Source organism: Macaca mulatta, chromosome 7 (genome assembly GCF_049350105.2).
Source record: "Macaca mulatta isolate MMU2019108-1 chromosome 7, T2T-MMU8v2.0, whole genome shotgun sequence".
Taxonomy (NCBI): domain Eukaryota; kingdom Metazoa; phylum Chordata; class Mammalia; order Primates; family Cercopithecidae; genus Macaca; species Macaca mulatta.
In genome coordinates, this window is record NC_133412.1 from 57,767,915 (window position 1) to 57,786,730 (window position 18,816).

The 18,816-nt window shown below is 41.0% G+C and overlaps 1 long non-coding RNA gene and 2 pseudogenes across 2 annotated transcripts in view; all 3 read right to left on the bottom strand.

Annotated features, from left to right (window-relative positions):
• Positions 1-18,816, bottom strand: part of LOC114675414 (uncharacterized) — a 197,894-nt gene that overhangs the window by 84,228 nt on the left and 94,850 nt on the right. The window lies entirely within an intron of this gene.
• On the bottom strand, positions 2,076-4,473 carry LOC712157 (transcription factor Dp-1 pseudogene; annotated as a pseudogene). The gene has a single exon (XR_003731375.2). The product of XR_003731375.2 is annotated as a transcription factor Dp-1 pseudogene (transcript).
• LOC114679952 (U2 spliceosomal RNA) lies at positions 10,596-10,727 on the bottom strand (annotated as a pseudogene).

Genomic DNA, 18,816 nt, shown 5'->3' on the forward strand with positions numbered 1-18,816 from the left:
GTAAAATAAGGGGGACTTCTTTTTTACTTAATTGTGATAAAATACACATAAATGCTGCCATCTTAACCACTTCTACACACACAGTTCAGTGGCATTTAGTACCTGTATGTTGTTGTGCAACCACCATCCATCTCCAGAATGCTTTCATCTAGCAAAACTGAAACTCTGTGCATATTAAGTGCTAACTTCCCATTTCACTCTCCCTCACTCCCTGGCAACCTTCATTCTTTACGTCTCTGTGAATTTGACCAGTCTGGGTAGCTTATATGAGTGAAATTATAAATATTTATTTTTTCCTGATTGGCTTACTTCACATAGCATAATGTTTTCATTGTTCATCCATGTTGTAGCATGTGTCAGAATTTTAATACCAGCACTTTGGGAGGCCGAGGCGGGCGGATCACGAGGTCAGGAGATGGAGACCATCTTGGCTAACATGGTGAAACCCCATCTCTACTAAAAATACAAAAAATTAGCTGGGTGTGGTGGCAGGTGCCTGTAGTCCCAGCTACTCGGGAGGCTGAGGCAGGAGAATGGCGTGAACCCTGGAGGCGGAGCTTGCAGTGAGCAGAGATCGCACCACTGCACTCCAGCCTGGACGACAGAGTGAGACTCTTGTCTTTATAAAAAAAAAAAAAAAAAATTGCTTCCTTTTTAAGGCTAAATAATATTCCATGGTATCGCTATGCCACATTTCATGTATCCATTCATCCATCAGTGGACACCTGAGTTGCTTCCACCTTTTGGTTCCTGTGAGTAATGCTGCCATAAGCATGTTGTGCAAGTATTTGTTTGAGCCCCTGCTTTTAATTCTTCTGGGTATATATCTAGAAGTAGAATTAAGGGGAACTTATTTTTTTATCTTGAAATTTTCATATGTTTCAGGAAAAACGAAACAAGCCTTGAAGCAAATATACCAAGATGTTGACAACTTTCCAATTCTAGAGGTTGTACTACTTTTTTGCAGTTTTCTCCACTTTGTAGATTTCTCAAAATAAACAAATTATAATAAAGAAGAAACTCTTTTAAAAGAAATCACATAACCAGAAAGACTAGAAACTAAACCAGTCACTCTTATGTATACAAAAAAAAAAAAAAATCTTCAATTACAAACTAAAGAAAATCAATAACAAATAAAAGAACGTTCTATGGACCCAATGAAGCTTATCCTGTGAATGAGAGAATGAAGCCTCAGTAGGGAGCAATCTATTAGAAGTCACTATTAGACTAAGGAAGAAAAGTCTCATGGTCATTTTAATAGATGTGAAAATCTTATTTGCTCCAGTTAGTTTGATCAATTCTAATAAAATACGCTTTGTAACATGGATAAACTCATGTTCTTTAGAAGCAGCTAAATCTGGTCTTTGGAGCCAGATGCCTGGATTCATGTCCTCTTTCTGTTAGTGACTTGGTCAGTTACCAACCTCCTTGTGCCCCATGACCCCCCTGTAGCATGGAAATAATGGTTTAATGTGAGGATTGTATGAAGTTACATATATAGAAAGAGCCTAGAACAGTGCCTGGCACACAATACTACACAGTAGACACCAATATCAGTGTTTGTGTTACTGGCATTGTTACAATAAAAATAATATTTTTAGCTCAATATCCTCAAGATTATGCTCAAAGGTGACACTGTACCAAAAACTTTCCATTTACCTCAGGAACAAAGACTGTTGTCTACCACCATTTTTATTATAGAGTCTTGAAACAACATGAGAAAGAAAAGACAGTTAACAGTGATATAGATTAATTAGAAAGAGACAAAGTGCCATTATATGCTGATGGTATGACTGAATATCTACAAAAGCAGGGGGTTTTTTTGTTTGTTTTTTGTTTGTTTTTTAAATGCCCATGCACGTTTTATTAATAAAAACTAACCAGTGCCAAGTTAAACTAGTCAAACAATTAAAGTCTCTTTATATTCCATAAAATATTACAGAAAAGTTTGTGTTTCAATAAAAAGACTATCATTTTAGAACAGGCAGCTAATAGCAACTGTGCAGTTAATGAGTTTTATGAATAAATTTTAAAAGAGACTACTGCCTGTCCTTAAATTCCTTTTTCTTTTTATAAAAAAAAAGAACCATTAAAAATGATTGACAAATTTTGAGCTAAAAAATTGCTAAAACATTCTCTATATTTAATTTCAATTTTATAGTAGATTACAGGAAGATACTTATGAAATAAATACATTTGTTTCAGTACATGTCTTTAAATGATAGAATTACAAGTATATAAACAACTATATAATAAAATGTTTCCAAACGCTGCCTGCAAGAAATCAGGCAAATTTTACCATAAGCAATAAACCATTCCAAGCCTTCCAGATAGCCTCCATAGCCGCACCAGCGTGGCAATAAGCTTTAACCAAACAAAAACAAAGAAACAAAAGCACTTTGTTGCTGCAAAATAGGGAGAGAAAAGAGTGTATAAACTTGATGGAATCACAACAGTCAATATAATTTAAGGGACAATAAAGTCAATAAAGTTGATGGTGTTTATTGTTTAGAAAGCTGAATTCTGCTGTTTTGCTTGGGGCTGTTTAGAAAGTCGAATTCTGCTGTTTGCTTGGACATGGTACCACTGAACAAACTCCACAGAGTCTCACCATCTGCCAGCGGGGGCGCCGCCCAAACTCACGCAAATAAACGGCATCAGGTGATCACCATCCACAACAGGAGGGCGTTTCATTTTCATGAATGTGGATGAAATACAATTGCTTCAGAAACTCAACAAAAAATGTTCAGCGGCAAAAATGAACTCTGCACTTGAAGAAAAATAGAAAATGAAAACACAAAATCCTAAACAGTAAATAAACACTCTGCATCTGTACACTGGTATCAAAACACACATCCACAGCACGTCCTAATCCTACGGGAAACAATCCTTGCTTATCAGAGGTGCATATCTAAATTCAATAGCTTACCAATATCTCCTTGGGAGTGGGCCAAAAGGAAACAGAAAACCCACAATAAAAAAAAAAAGTCTTTCCCGTAAACGTTTTCCTGAAGCTGAAATTGAAGTGGGGAGAACGTCAGTCGTCCTCCTCATTCTCGTTGAAGACATTATCCTCCTCGTCGTCCTCCCCGACTTAAGACACCAGGGTCTCCACCCTGGAGCCGCTGTACTGAGACGCATCGGGGCTTGTGGCCAGCGTCCTAGCTGCACCGTTGGTCAGGTCACTGGCAGAGAACCTCGTGCCGTTAGACGTGGAACCTGCCGCCGTGATGAACACGCCTCCAACGTTCCCTGAGCCATTTCTGTCACGTACGGCTCCAGAGCCTTTCGGACCAGACTTCTGGCCATTTTAAGGTCTTCAGCAGAGCAGCTCCCAGACTCCAGCCCGCAGGCCATGCCCATCTGCTTCAGCGCTTCTGTGTCATCGTGAATTTCAAATGTGTTGTCAAAATTAAACAGACACTCGAAATTGTCATTGTAGATGCTGCAGTCGATGATGGTCTTCCTGCTGGTGTTGATGATGATGAAGGGCAGGTGGATGACCAAGTTGGGTGGCAGCGGCTGGCTGGCCTGCTGCTCTGAGTGCCGGTTTCTCTGCACCAGGTTCTTGAAGGCAATTTGCTGTAGAATAAGTTTTGAAGTTGAGACTGTTTCCGTTTTATTCTTTCAAGTCTCCTCTGTCTTTCCACCTCTAAGTTCTGACATTCCTGAGCTGAGTTGGTGGGCAGACCAATCCACTTGATCTCCTTTTTCTCGTTGGAGATGATGTTCATGGCCATCAGCACGTTTACGGCATCGTAGACGCGCCGTCTTAGGCTGTTCTGGTCATAACCTGACTCGTTTGGTAAGATGTGGTTGTCGGCAGCACTGAACTCCGAGACCAGCTGGTCCCCCACTTCGTTGTAGGAAGTGGTTCCGTTCCTCTGAACCTTCTCGCAGACCATGGAGAAGTGCCGCAGGCCCTTGGCCATTCTTCTCTCCTTTTCTGTTGCGCTTCCCGGCAGCCCAAGGTGAGGAGTCAGAAGGCTGGCTCTGAGAGGCAAAGTGAGTGCTGGGGATGTGTGGGCTTCCTACCACCAGGGCGTTTGACGCTGCTGGTCTCTGAGGCGTACCAATTACCACTTGTTGGGCAATGTTGACATTGGACTGTCCAAAGGTTTTTGCCAAGAGCTGCTTCCCGAGCGGGTTGACGGTGGAGGGGTGAACGGCCACGAGGGACACCACGACTTTTCCGGGACTAAGGTTTTGGTCTGTGAAGACCTTGAGTTCTCCGTTGGCTTCAATAAGACCGGCATCTTTTGCCATGTTACCAGATCCGGGAAATCAATGCTACAAATGTTCACCTTCCCAGCGAAGAAAAATGATTTTTCTGGCTACCCGGTCTGGCCGCGCCGGCGGGTGCGTGGAGAGCGCACGGTGAGGGGCGCTGGGTGGCGCTGGGAGGGGCGGGGTGGCGCGGGGAGGCGCGGGCGGGGGCCTGGCCGGGCAGTCCCAGCCCTGGTGGGGTCCCAGCCCTGGTGGGGTCCCAGCCCTGGGCTGAGCGGTGCCAAAAGCAGGTTTTAACTGAAAACCTCCAGAATTAATTTTTTAAGTGTAGAAAATTAACCAGATACAAGATGTACACATAAATAAAATAATAATTTCCTTGCACATTACTAAAATACAAAGAAATCTAATCTAAATTATAGCAAAGTGTACAAATTATTATACTAAACATATATCTTCATGTGAGTGGCTTTATAAACAAAGCATCAAACTTTGGGACAAATTACAAGAAATTTGAATAAAAGTAAAATATAATTCATTCCTGGATGGTGCTATTCATGTTACTGTGGGATATGATGAGGTTTCTCTTCAAATAATCTGATCTATATTTTATTCTTTAATTCATAGTACCCCCTCCCTTTTTCTCCTTTTTCCCTTTTTGCCTTTGTTAGATGCCCAGGCACGCCACAGTACCAGGCATTATCAGTACCAGCTGACATCCTTTCCTTATCTGAGAAGAGGACTAACTTTCTACCTCATTACAGACACCCCTTCCCCTTCCTCTCCATTTTCTTTTATGTGCCCACCTTACCTAAAAAAAATCCAATGTTTAGCCAACCGAGATTAGTTTAGATTGTACGACCCGACCCCGACCAATGGGGAATGTACACAGGAGCAGGACTTGTGTCAGGAATAAAGGCCCTCCTGCCCCTTTGTTCAGGTGTGCTCTCATGGCGACTGGCCAAGGAGGCACCCCTCTGCACAGAAGTAAAATTGCTTTGCTAAGAATCCTTTGTCCGAGATCAATTTCCTTAGGATTTTGAGTGTTACTCCTAACATTATATTATAAACATATTGGTTTACCTAAATAAATATATAGATTGAATACAAGGTCAAAAATAATTTCTCTGGATATTTTCTTGGAACTGGAAAAAAAATCCCTAATAGTCAAAAGAAAGAATAAATAAGATAGACTACAAAAAAATTCTGGGATGTGCTAGTTCTGCCAGATATTTAAATGTATTGAAAATCAACAATAATAAAGACGGCAACGTATCGGCACAAAGGAAAATAAATATTATAATCCCTGTGTGTATATATGTGGGAATTTTATGTATAACAAACAAAAGAGCTATCAAAAAAAAAACACTCAGAAAAGGGAAGAATTAGTCAATATAATGTTTGCAAAATCAAAGTAATTTAGAAAAAGAAGGAAGACCTATAACTCATACAAATCTAACATGTAAATAAATTTCAGCTGGATTTGGGATTTAAAAAAAATTGACCACAGAAAGTTAAAATGAAACAAAAATGAATATTTAAAAAGTGATAGAAGTAATCACAAAAGATAGGTAATTGATAATTTTTTTTTTTTTTTTTTGAGACGGAGTCTAGCTCTGTTGCCCAGGCTGGAGTGCAGTGGCCAGATATCAGCTCACTGCAAGCCCCGCCTCCCGGGTTCACGCCATTCTCCTGCCTCAGCCTCCCGAGTAGCTGGGAGTACAGGCGCCCGCCACCTCGCCCGGCTAATTTTTTTGTATTTTAGTAGAGACGGGGTTTCACCGTGTTAGCCAGGATGGTCTCGATCTCCTGAACTCGTGATCCGCCCATCTCGGCCTCCCAAAGTGCTGGGATTACGGGCTTGAAAAGAACAGAAACATCTCTATGTTCTCCAAAATTTTTGTTTAAAAAGCAAAAAAAAAAAAAAAAAAAAAAAAACAGGGAAAACATTCTGGAAGTATCCTTATCAGCCACATTGCAGCAAAGTGACATTCTGTTTCCCTTTCTCCCTCCTACTCTCTCTCCTTCCCCCTGTACTGTGTTAGGAAGTGGGACATACATAACTCACATCCATGCCTTCCTCACCTCTGAATGTGCTAGACCCACAGTACATGCGGAACTGCTGAACTGAATCATTAATTACATTAGTGGCAGAAGGAAAATGGCTATTTACAAAAGATGGAATCCAACTAGAAAACTGACATATGGAAAAAGGTTTCAGCTCCTCAGTGATCAAAGAACCCCAAATTAAAACAACCAGGCATTTCTATTTTTCACCTATGTCATTAACAAAAAGCCAAACAAGATCACAGCCCCATGGCCTTAAGCAACAGGACAGCCAGGTTGTGGCCACTCCTGCCCCTCACTGGAGTGGGAAGCTGCTTAAGATTTACCGCGATGTTTCAGCATTTCTATTTCTTTGATTTGCTTATAAAAAACGCAGTAAAACCCAAGTGTAAGCAGCTTGGCGGCCAGAGACCGTGAATGCCCGGTCTTTCTCTAGCAGCAGTTACTGAAAAACCTCCAAGGGCGGTTTTAATTTCCTCTCCTTGTTCATCTGGGGTCTGGTTTCCCAGGCAGCCAAGGTACTGGGTGAACACAGAGAAACCCATCTATCAATTTTGTGGCTGCCATAGCATGGCGATTTTGAATCTTGCAATAAAACAAGATTAATGGGCTTGACTTCAGTGGGTCTGACATTTCAGCGACAAGGGCTGTATTCGCCAGGTTTCTGCACCTCTCTCCTCTTTGTTTCTCAGCCATTTTGTAATCTCAAGCCAGGTCCCTTATGTTCCCTGGGGCTCCTGAGAGAATCATGTAAAAGGGACATGTAGCATGAGCTAGGAAAAGACAAATCACCCTGATCTCCTCTCTTCAAAGACCAGTGGGAATTTCAGTGGGAAATGGGCTCTCACAGCCATGGTGTTGGGATAAAGCATTAGTCATTTAATGGTGTTGGTAATCACTTTATCCATCAACATGCACTTACCGTGCACCCAGCACTGTACAGCCACCTGGGAGCAGGGAGAAGCAAGACACAGGCATGGTCACAGCACAAGGGAAGCCAGGTGAGTCAGAGCGAGTCAGATGCTGGGGACAGGACTCTCGGAGAAAGTAGGACTTGAGCAGGACTTCAGAAGAAGGGACATTTCTTCAGGGAGGTGAACAACATGGGGAGATGTTCCCAACTGGAGGACGAGAGGTGGCATGCAGAGATGGGTGTGGGAATGCCATGTTATTTCAGGTCACCATGCCTTCCTGCCTGCTGGTTCCTCACCTAAGACTCCAGCTCAGACCCAGCTCAAGATCCATTCCTGGGCTCCCTTCTTCTTCAGAGCCTTCCCTCCCCCTGCCCCAGAGAGAAGCAACTGCCCCTTCTCTATGCCTCCTCTGCCCCCGACTTATGTTCCCACTGTTACACTCTACACTGACTTATTACTATTATTTCATTGTTTGGAGTTTTTATTAAATTACTATTTACACTGCCTTATCATTATTATATTTATATGTCTGTCTCCTGTGATAGATATTGCGCTTCCTACAAGTAGCAGCACAGTGTCTGAAACACAGTAGGTACTCTGAAAATATTTCTTGTACTTAATCAAATTAATGAAAACTAATTGGTATACAAGTGAAGAGGAGCTTGGACAGTGCTGACGGAGAAGGGGAGGAGAGCAGAGCATGAGTAATAGCAGCTAACAGCTCACCTGTGTATGTAGCATTCACGACTGGCCAGGTATTTAAGCACTTTGCATGTATTCATTAATTTCATCTTCACAACACAGCTATGAGAAAGGTGCTGTTAATATCCCCATTTCACAGATGAGAGTGTGTAGGTGGGGAAGTAAAGGAACTCATCTGAGCTCTCTTAGCCAGCTAGGGAGCAGGCGGGGGTGGAGCTGGGCCCTGGAGGCAGTGGGCTGGCTGCGGAGGAGCTCGCTTTAACCATGATACCTGATGCCTTGCTGCCCCTTGTCACTACAGGTCACGTGGGCTTAGAATCCTAAAGTCTGAGAGGGAAATCTTGCCCTATTCCCTGTTCAGTATAAGAATGGCCATAACTAAATTTAACAAATGGCTGTATATTTTCTGTTTGTTTAAATTCAAGGTTTATTAGTTAACAAGGCAACCTATGGTTTAAAGTATAACAGAAGAAAACTTAGTTTACAAAAACAAACAAACAAAACAATGGGCTGGGAGCAGTGGCTCATACCTGTAATCCCAGCACTTTGAGAGGCCAAGGCGGGTGGGTCACCTGAGGTCGGGAGTTCGAGACCAGCCTGGCCAACATGATGAAACCCCCATCTCTACTAAAAATACAAAAATTAGCTGGGCATGGTGGTGGCCACCTGTAATCCCAGCTACTCAGGAGGCTGAGGCAGGAGAATCGCTTGAACCCAGGAGGTGGAAGTTGCAGTGAGCTGAGATGGCATTATTGCACTCTAGCCTGGGTGACAAGGGCAAAACGTGAGAGAGAGAGAGAGGAAATGCATGATTTTTATCACTTTGGGATTAATAATAATAATAAGACTATGCTCAGCACTTGCCGTACATGATCTTATTTAGTCCTTCCAGCAACCCTTTGAGACAGGTACTACTATTATCATCTCCATTAAGAAATAAGAAGACTGAGGGTTTGTTACACTAGCAACAACAACAACATAAACTTCCAAGAGCTAGGGAATCATGAAAATTTTTAAAAGAGATGCTGTGATGCTAAAGTTAAGGTTGTACAAAGATATATCTGAAAAACATGAAGAAAAACAGGCGTTGCAATATCAATATCAGCAAAAGTAGACTTCATGGGTAAAACAAAGAGGAAATTGTCATTTTTTGTTGTGAAGTCTAATTTATAAAGGCATGAATATTTAATAAATTGCATTGTTAACAAATAAGATTGCATCAAAATATGTTTTTAAATAGAAAGAAATGAAAGGCATAGCAATGAGAGAGGTCAATACACTTCTTTAAAGCTTCAAAAATGAGGAAGGTATACAATAATAATATAAAAGCCTTAAATAATAAAGTTAGTAAGACAGACTTAACACATTGACATTACAATCTGGGCCCTATAAACCTTACACTTTGCTCTAGTGCCAATTTATGGCCTATATTGGATGACAAAGAAAATTTTAGTTAAAAAATCTCTCCAAAATAGAAACTACATGGACTCATTTTCTAAGTCAAATGAAATTTGTATTTTAAAAATCCAATCACTTGAAAATATGAAAAACAGTATCCTAAATAATTCTAGGGTAAAAGAAAAATTGAAAGAGTAATTATTAAATGGTTACAAAAATGAAAATGAGGAGGCTACATATCAATACCTCTGCAGTAATCAAAAACTGATTTATTGCATTAAGTGTATTTATTACCAAATAAAAAAATAAATATAAATTAAGTAAATGACATATATTACAGACAAAAAATGAAGGAAAAGAGGAGGAAAAATAATGATATAAACAAAAATTAATGATTAGTAAAAAAAAATGTAAAACTGATATGTTCATCCAGAGGCTGCTTTTTTCATTAAACCCATAAACTATGCAAAACTTCAGGAAAAGCAAATGACTATTCAAACTTAGGAGTAAGAATAGATCTCTAGCTATAGATGAGGAAGAAAATAAAGAATAACACTTTAAACTCTATCCTAATAGATTTGAAAATCTGTATTAAAAATCCTTTAAGATTGTATATGCCATGGACACCCAACTCCTGCTACTGCAGGAGAAGAGATAAGCTCTGCCAGATATTAAAAGATATTATCATGCTATAGTAAATAAAAATGTATGGTACTGAGGCATGAATCCACAGACAGGTCAAAGGAAATGAATGTAGAGTACATAAATTGACACAAATTTATTCAAAAATTTAGCATATAATAAAAGCAGTGTTTAGAAGAAGTGGAGAAAAGAGATTATTTGCCAAGCAGATCAAATATAAATATATATATGTATAATTATTAAACACCACAAAAATGAGAGTTTAAAAATAATTTCACAAAGCAGACATCTTTCTAACTGTAACACAAAACCTAAAACTTATCAAAGGAAAATATGGGATCAATGTAATAACTTAGATATAAAAAGTTTTCTGCATGACAAGAACATTAAAAAAGACAAGCAATAAACTATGAAGAAATATTTTAAATTTATATCACAACTGGGTAAATTCACCAATATAGGTAAAGAACTATACAAATCAGTAAGAAGTGGAATGCTTTAATAGGAAAATGGACAAAGTATATGAAGACGTATTTCCCCAAAACAGAAAAAGAAATGGATTTTCTTCATACGAAAAAAAAGTCAACCTTTTTTATAACAAGAACAGTGTAATTAGAACTTATGCTGAGTTTTAAAAATTTACATATCAGGTTCATAAGCATCAAAAAGTTTGATGAAATTCAACTTTGGAAAAACTGTAGAGAAAGAGATACTCTTAAACACTTCTGATAAGAACAGATACTACACTTGATCTTAGCCAAAAGGCCAAGAAGTGATACTCTTAAACACTTCTGTAGAGAGTGTAACTTGATATCACCTCTGTAAAAGGTAATCTGATCATATCTATCAAACTTTAACTTAATTATTTCACTTCTAGATTATATATTCTACAGATAAACCCATGTATTATAAATATATTCATTGCAGCAGTGTTGTGATAGAAAATATTAGAAACAGTTTAAATGTTCGATATTTGATGGTTAAATATAGTACAAACATAGGATGGAAAAGTATACAGTCATTATAAATAATGAAGCAGCGCTATAAAAATTTATATAAAGTGATCTGCCAGATATTTATTAAGTGAAAAAGCTAGATGTAAACAAATTTATATAAATTACCATATGTATAAATATACAGACTCTTACATATACATGTATATTCTTACAATCTGTTTATGCATGCAATATCTCAGGCAGGATACACAAGATTCTGATATTAAGTACAAGCAGACCTCGTTTTGTTGCATTTTATTGTGCTTCTCAAATACCACATCTTTACAAATTGAAGGTTTGTGTCAACGCTGTGTGAAGCAAGTCTGTCAGCGTTATTTTTCCAACAGCATGTACTCACTCGTGTCTCTGTGTCATATTTTGGTAATTCTCATAATATTTCAAACTTTTTTATTATTATTATATCTGTTATGGTGACCTGTAATCTTTTAAATGTTACTATTATAATTGTTTTGGAGCACCACAAGCCATGCCCATGTAATAAAACAAACTTAATCAATAAATGTTGTGTGTGTTCTGACAGCTCCACCAACAACCTGTTTGTTCTCTGTCCTTTTCCCTTTCCCGGGACCTCACTGTTCTCTAAGACATGACAAACTTGAAATTAGTCCACTTAATAGCCCTAAAGTGGCCTCTAAGTGTTCAAGTAAAAAGGAAGAGTTGCACATCTCCCACACTAAATCAAAAGCTAGAAATGATTAAGCTTAGTGAAGAAGGCATGTTAAAAGCCAAGACAGACCATAAACTACACCTCTTGTGTCTAATAGTTAATCAAATTGTGAATGCAAATGAAAAGGTTTTAAAGGAAATTAAAAGTGCTACTCCAGTGAACACTCACAATAAGAAAGTGAAACAGCCTTATTGCTGCTACGGAGAAACTTCTAATAGTTTAGATAGATAAAACTAGCCACAATATTCCCTCAAGTCAAAGCCTAATCCAGAGTAAAGCACTAACTCTCTTCAATTCTGTGGAGGCTGAGATAGGTAAGGAAACTGCAGAAGAAAAGTTGGAAGTTACCAGAGGTTAACCTGTGAGGTTTAAGGAAAGAAGCTGTCTTCATAAAAGTACAAGGTGAAACAGCAAGTGCTGATTTAGAAGCTACAGAAAGTTATCTAGAAAATCTAGCCAATATCATTGATGAAGGTGGCTACACTAAACAGCAAATTTTCAGTGTAGCTTAAATAGCCTTATATTGGAAGAAGATGCCATCTAGGATGACATTCATAGCTAGAAGGAGAACTCAATGCCTAGTTTTAAAGCTTCAAAGGACAGGCTGCCTTTCTTGTTAGGAGTATGCAGCTGGTGACTGTAAGTTGAAGCCAATGCTCATTTACCATCCTGAAAATCCCAGGGCCCTTTAGAATCAGGCTGAACCTGCTCTGTCTGTGCTCTGTAAATGGAAGAACAAAGCCTGGCTGACAGCACAGCTGTTTACAGCATGGTTGACTGAATATTTTTAGCCCACTGTTGAGACCTACTGCCTACAAGAAAAGATTTCTTTCAAAATATTACTGCTCATTGACAAAGCACCTGGTCACCCAAGAGCTCTGATGGAGATGTGCAAGGAGAGCAATGTTGCTTTCATGTCTGCTAACATGATATCCATTCTATAATCCATGGGTCAAGGAGTAATTTCTACTTTCAAGTCTTATTATTTAAGAAACATATTTTGTAAGGCTATATAGCTGCCATAGATAGATTAATTAATGCTATAAATGTCATTAAGAACATTCGTAATTCAAGGGAGGAGACCAAAATATCAACATTAACAGAAGTTTTGAAAAAGTTTATTCCAGCCCTCATGAATGACTTTGAAGGGTTCAAGACTTCAGTGGTGGTAATAACTGCACATGTGGTAGAAATAGCAAGAAAACTAGAATTAAAAGTGGAGCCCAAAGATGTGACTGAATTGCTACAATCTCATGATACAACTTAAATGAATGAGGAGTTTCTTCTTATGAATAAATGAATGAGCAAAGAAAGTGGTTTGTTGAGATGGAACCTATTCTTGGTGAAGATGCTGTGAACATTGCTGAAATCACAGCAAAGGATTTAGTTGATAAAGCTGCAGCAGGGGTTGAGAGGAATGAGTCTAATTTTGAAAGTTCTACTTTGGGTAAAATGCTGTCAAACAGCATTGCGTGCTACAGAGAGCTTTTTCATAAAGGAAGAGCCAATTGATGTAGCAAACATTCATGTTATCTCTTTTTTTTTTTTTTTTTTTTTAAGACGGAGTCTCACTCTTGTTGCCCAGGCTGGAGTGAAATGGTACAATCTTGGCTCACTGCAACCTCTGCCTCCATGGTTCAAACTTCCCAAGTAGCTCAGATTACAGGCGCCAACCACCGTGCCCGGCTAATTTTTGTGTTTTTAGTAGAGACAGGGTTTCACCATGCTGGCCAGTTGGTCTCGAACTCTCAACCTCAGGCAATCCACCTGCCTCGGCCTCCCAAAGTGCTGGGATTACGGCGTAAGCCACCGCGCCTGGCCAGTGTTATCTTATTTTAAGAAATTGTCACAGACACCCCAAACTTCAGCAACCACCAACCTGATCAGTCAGTAGCCATCAATGTCAAGGCAAAACCCTCTGCCAACAAAAGAGATTATGACTTGCCAAAGGCTCAGATGATCATTAGCATATTTTAGTAATAAAGTATTTCTTAATTAATGTGTGTACATTTTTTAGATATAATGTTATTGCACACTTGATAGACTACAGTATAGTGTAAACATAACTTTTACATGCACTAGGAAACTACAAAATTCATGTGACTTGCTTTATGATGACATTCACTTTATTGCGGTGTTGGGAAGCAAATCTGTAATATCTCTGAGGTGTGCCTGTAGCAGCCTCTGGAGAGGGACAATGGGTGATGGAGCCAGGGGATGGAGACAGCCTTTTGTTTCACTATGAAGCCTTTTGAACGTTTTGCATTTTGTACATGTTTATATTGCCCATTTAAAAGCAAATGGAAAATTTTTGAAAAATATGCCAGAAAATATTCTTACTAAAACAGCTACAAAACGATTACCAAGAAAAAACTAACATCCTAAATAGCAAGTAAATTGGGCAAAAGACAAGACCAAAGAATTCACCAAAGAAGTATGGTCAATCAGTTCAGTCTCAAAAAGAAACAGTTAAAAAAAATGCAATGTTTCTCAACTGAACATGCACAATGGGCCAGTGATTTGCCTACATTCTCTATAACAGACACGTGAAAGGGAGAGGGTATAGGAGAAAGGGAAAAGAGGAAGGAGGGATGGAAGGAGGGAGAGGGAGAAGTGGGGAGAAGGGAGGATGCCTAATCTCTAGGTCCCTGGGTGGGGCAGAGGGGAAGGTGCAGCCTACAGGAAACTGTGACACTTCTTCCAGAGCAGGAAACCGGAGCCCAGGCTGCATGTTCACTTTAAAAACCTGTCCAAGGCTTATTATCCCTATAGTATTTATAATCACAGCCCCACGCAAATGTATGTGGATTTCCCTCCCTCCTCCCTATTGCAAAGTAAAAGCCTTAATAAGTCACAGAACAGGGCACCTCAGGAAGACACTGGGAACGAGATCAACTGCCTCCTTCAAAAGTTAACCATTCCTAGAACAGTAATGATGACAATACCAGCAATTGCAAGCTATTGTTGCCCTACTTTTAATATCTCACCTCATTTAATCCCCCCAGTAGCCCTATGATTTAGGATTTATCTCCACTTCATAGATGAAGACATGGTGGTTTAGAGCAGTTACATAACTTGCCAAACATACCATGTGCCAAAGGTGGGATGGCAAGGATTTAAAACCAAACTGCACTGCCCTCTTAGATGATGTCTAGATAGAGACTGTTTCCTCTCTACCCTGAAAAACCACACATAGTATAGAAGAGATGGCCAACTTCACAATCAGGGATGGCCAGGTCCCCCAATACCCACATCCTAATCCATATGGATCAGAGCCAGAGTGAGGAGACGGGGTGAGAACTGGTCACTTGCTGACGTTAGCACAGAGAGAAATGATTAACAAATCAAAGAGATTAGTTTCCATGGAAACCATCCACCTAAAGGGATATCAGTGTGTTCCTGGACGGATGGAGGAGCTTCTGAAATCTTAATAACGGGCCTGAAGGAAGATAAGCTGTCAGGCTGGAAATAGTAAGATCTCACTGTTCAATCTTTGTTGAAACACCTATTGGGCCAAGCAAAGGAGCTATATTGTAGTCAACAAAACTTCTGTTGACTAATAAGGAATTTTAGAAAAGTAAAGTTGGATGAGTCACTAGTACTTGTTCATATCTATCCAGGAAGAGGGCTTGTCTGAAAGCACCCCAGACACCAAATGTCGACTCTTTTTAGTTCTCATTCTACTTGCCCCTTTGTGCTCCTGGGTACAGGCGATCACACTTGTCCTCTTGTCCCCCTTCCCTCCCTCTCTGCATCAATCCTTCCTTAGACTCCTAGCCAAGATTCTCTTCTTCTTGAACAACCCAATTGTTTGTCTGCCATCCACCTTCTCTGTACATTTCCTTAAGTGACCAGGACTTCCAGTAGCCCGTACTGACAAGCCCCCAGGTAGTGTCTCCAATCCTCACCCCATCTCCACCTGGATGTCCCACAAGCACCTGTACCCTTGTCCCAACTGAAACCACCCTCTCCTCCTATGCTTCTTCCTCCTCTCTCACTGCCTAGCTTGGGCTAGTGAGACCATCATGCATCCAAATACCCTAAGAATATACTCAACCATTCCTTTTTTCTTCCCCTCCAGAATTCAATCAGTAATCACTTTCCTCCAATTCTACTTCTTCAGTATCTCACCAATCTACTCTCTCTTTTCCATCTTCATAATGCAACCTTGGAGTAGGTCCTCTTCTTCTCCCATATTGCCGTATCAAAAGGGCCCTGAATGAGACTTTTCACAATTTATCTAATCCATGTTCTGTGCTATCATCACTGCTAGCTTTCCAAAAATCCAGTCATGCTTTCACGGTTTAAAAGCCTCCATTGTTCCCTCAGCATCCAGGCTATCACTTTACAATCTGACCCTGTATTATCTTATTCCTGTCCTGTACCCCTTTCCCTCCTCTACTTCAACGTCCCTTGTCATTCGCTGAAGACAGTATCAAGCATCTGGCCTCCTGGCTGGGACCCTCATGCCCCTTCTCCACTCAGGGAAGGCCCACTAATCCTCCCATGCTCCTGGATGGGAAGCCTTCACTGGCTTCCCAGAGCATTCACCTCTCCTCTGCTGTGTGTTCACCAGCACTAAGGAGATGAGGAATAAAAATAACAGTAGCCAACATTTATTGAGTGCTATGAGCCATGCACTGTGCTGTCACTAACCTGATGGACATTGTCTCAGTGAGCCCTCACTGTAGCCCTCTCAGCCCACCTGCTTTACAACTGAAGGCACAACTGCTAACACCTGTGCTCTGTATTCTCTGCTGACTTATCTGGCTCCCCATTAGATTGTACGCAAGCTTCCAGGGATCTGCATATTTGCAGAGCTGGCAAGGACCAGGCACATGATAAAAAGGCTCATTAATTTCTGAACGGAGAGAGGAGGGAAGGAAGAAAGAAAGGAAGAAGGGATGGAGGGATGAAAGAAGGAAGGACAAACAATTTCATAAGAAGATCCTGCTCTTTTTGCTCTTTGCCCTAACTTTGCACTCACTAAGCATCCTTCTGATTTGTAATTTACCTTCTGAACACACCTACCCCCATCACTGGTCCTGGACCTCCAATAACAAATTAATAAAGCATAGTTGGTCTATACTTGACTTCCCACGGGTTAACATGACTTGTTTTCTCAGGATCTGACTCCTCTGGGTGACCAAAGGCAAAGTTAAAATCCAAGCTGGCTTCAAATCCACACCTGTGCAGCCTCCAGGAAGGTGTAAAATTACCTTGCCCCACTCCAGCATCCCTCAAGCTACACCTGAACACTTTGTCGCCTCTCAAGCCACCTTAAGTACTATAGGAGAGTAATGCATGAAGATTTGACTTTCCCGTTGTTTCCGTCAACAGACAGCTCTTGGGGCCCAAAGTTGATCTCCTGCTGGGATCTGTATACATCTTATTGTCAGCTGCATGCAAGGCCAGCTGGCTCACCAAGCTTAGTCTTTCTTGCATCAAAGCAACAAAGAAGCTGGCTTCTGATGAACAAATAAGTGACTGGTTGGGAAAAATTTTCTAGACTCCCATCCAACAATATGTGGACAGGAGACAGTCCTGTTTAGACGGCAATACCCACAGTATTGACTTTCTGAGATAAAATATCAGAGTGAGGTAAAGGGTTCAAGGAAATCAATCTCAGCGAGCTTGGCTGCACAGAACTGGTTTTTGTAGTGTGATGTGGCTGAGAAAGCTCAGCTACTTCCTAATGCATGTGAGTCTGCGCCTCGTTTTTCATTAAAGCTGTCACTTGACAAATGCAGGCTTCACCACTACCAGCCCGGGGGGCAGCTGGCTGGGAGGAGGCCTGTCTGAAAACAGCCATTTGGGAATCCAAGGAAAATCAAAGGGCTCCAAGGCTCCAGAAGATGCCTGGGCATTGTACAGCTGTGGGTAGGGGGTATGGGGTCAGGCCCAGCTGCTGACCTACATCAGGGGAGCCTGAAATCTGGGGCCCATGCCCGACCAAGAACATAGGGTGTAAGTTCTATTCCAGTCCTGCCTTTAGCGGATGTGATTGTTTTTCTCCAACTAAGTGAAAGGAACAGAAAGGGAATCAGCACTTATTAAGCACTTACTGTGTGCCAGCCCCTGGACTGCATATTCTACATACATCATCTCATTTGATCCTTACCTCAGCACTGTGATCAGGACATCCCCACTTTTTGGATGAGGAAACTGAGGCTCAGATAAGGCAAAAGCTTTGCCCAAAGCCACACAGCTAGGAAAAGATGTTGCTGGGATTTGAAGTCAGGTTCCTTTGGCTCCAAAGTTTGTTTGCTGTGCTTCTGGATAACTTTGGCCAGAAAAATGGCAAACAGTCTTAGAAGAGGGTATCTCAGATCTCTAGATTCTTCAAGCTCAGAGTAGACCCTGTCATAGAATGTAACTCTTCAGTGGAAGGCGATTCTGGAGATGCCCTTTATTCCAGTTTGGCAAAGAGGAAAAACCTAGATTCTCTCTGGACACCTGTTATTCTTTTGCCACAGAATTGTTCTTCATGCAGACCTGGGCCATCCACCCTGTGGAGACACATGGGGAAACAGGAGAAGCGTGCACACTCCACAGCAGCCTTCAGCTTAACCCCAGGACCGCAGCCCCCTCTGAAGACCTCCTGCCCCACACAGGGTGTTTGTGGGTGCCTGCCGGGGTAGGGTGGAGGGGCCTCCTTGTGTTCAAGATCAGCCTCTTCCTGCTCAGTGCTCCCACCTTCTCCCACCGGTTTTCTGCCCTAGCTACCATCTTTACTCTTCCAGAAAAATGCTGTGCCACCTGGAACAAAAAACCTCTAAGATGCCAAAGTGGCACACCCTGTGCCTCAACTTCCAGAACATTTCTGAGGAGAATGCCTCCCATAGTCACCACTAGGAGTGCCCATTACAAAGTGGCCAGATGGGAAGCCAAGTATTATCCCTCCTTCTCCCATGTCCTTATCTGTTGAAACCCAGGCCTTATTTATGGCCTGCTCCCCTTCTTCAGTCAAAGAAAAAATGCTTATAAAGAAATTCACATAGGTAAACCACTTTTAGGCTCCAAATCTTGGCAGACACAGGCAGGAATCCCAAGGAACAAGCTCCTGCAAGACTGCCTCAACACCCTCTTCCCCACCTTGAGTCAATATTTATACATAGGTTTCCACACTCACCCAAGAATGCTTTCTTGCAGGACAGACAAATCAGAGAATGATTTTCCTGCT